The sequence below is a fragment of the Chrysochloris asiatica genome, unplaced genomic scaffold, assembly GCF_000296735.1.
Source record: "Chrysochloris asiatica unplaced genomic scaffold, ChrAsi1.0 scaffold00059, whole genome shotgun sequence".
Lineage (NCBI taxonomy): Eukaryota > Metazoa > Chordata > Mammalia > Afrosoricida > Chrysochloridae > Chrysochloris > Chrysochloris asiatica.
The window spans coordinates 12,208,885-12,209,420 of NW_006408577.1; positions in this window are offsets into that span (position 1 = coordinate 12,208,885).

Sequence of the window (536 nt, forward strand, 5' to 3'; positions counted from 1 at the left end):
GTTGTTTGATTTCTTGACTGCTGTTTACATTAGTGTTGAATGTGGATCCAAGTGAAATAGTCTTTGACAACTTAAAACTTTTCTCCATTTATCAAGATGTTATTTATTGGTCCAGTTGTGAGGACTTTCGTTTTGATTTATATTAAAGTGCAATCCAGCCTGAAGGCTGATGTCTTAGGTTACTTCAACAGTAACTCTTTTAAGTTCTCATGTTTTCAGCAAGCCAGGTTGTATCATCTGCATATCACAGGTTGTTAATTAGTTTACCTCCAATCCTGATGCCATGTCTTTCATATAATCCATTTTTCTCAGATTATTTGCTCATCATACATATTGGAAAAGTATAGTGAATGATACAACCCTGGCACACACCTTTTATGATTTTTAAACCACTCAGTATCCCCTTGTTTGGAGTCTTGGTATGGTACTGTAGAGTAAGTATGTTGTTGTCAGGTGCCATCGAGTCAGAACCGACTCATAGCGACCCAATGCACAGCAGAATGAAACAATGTCTGATCCTGGGCCAACCTTACTAC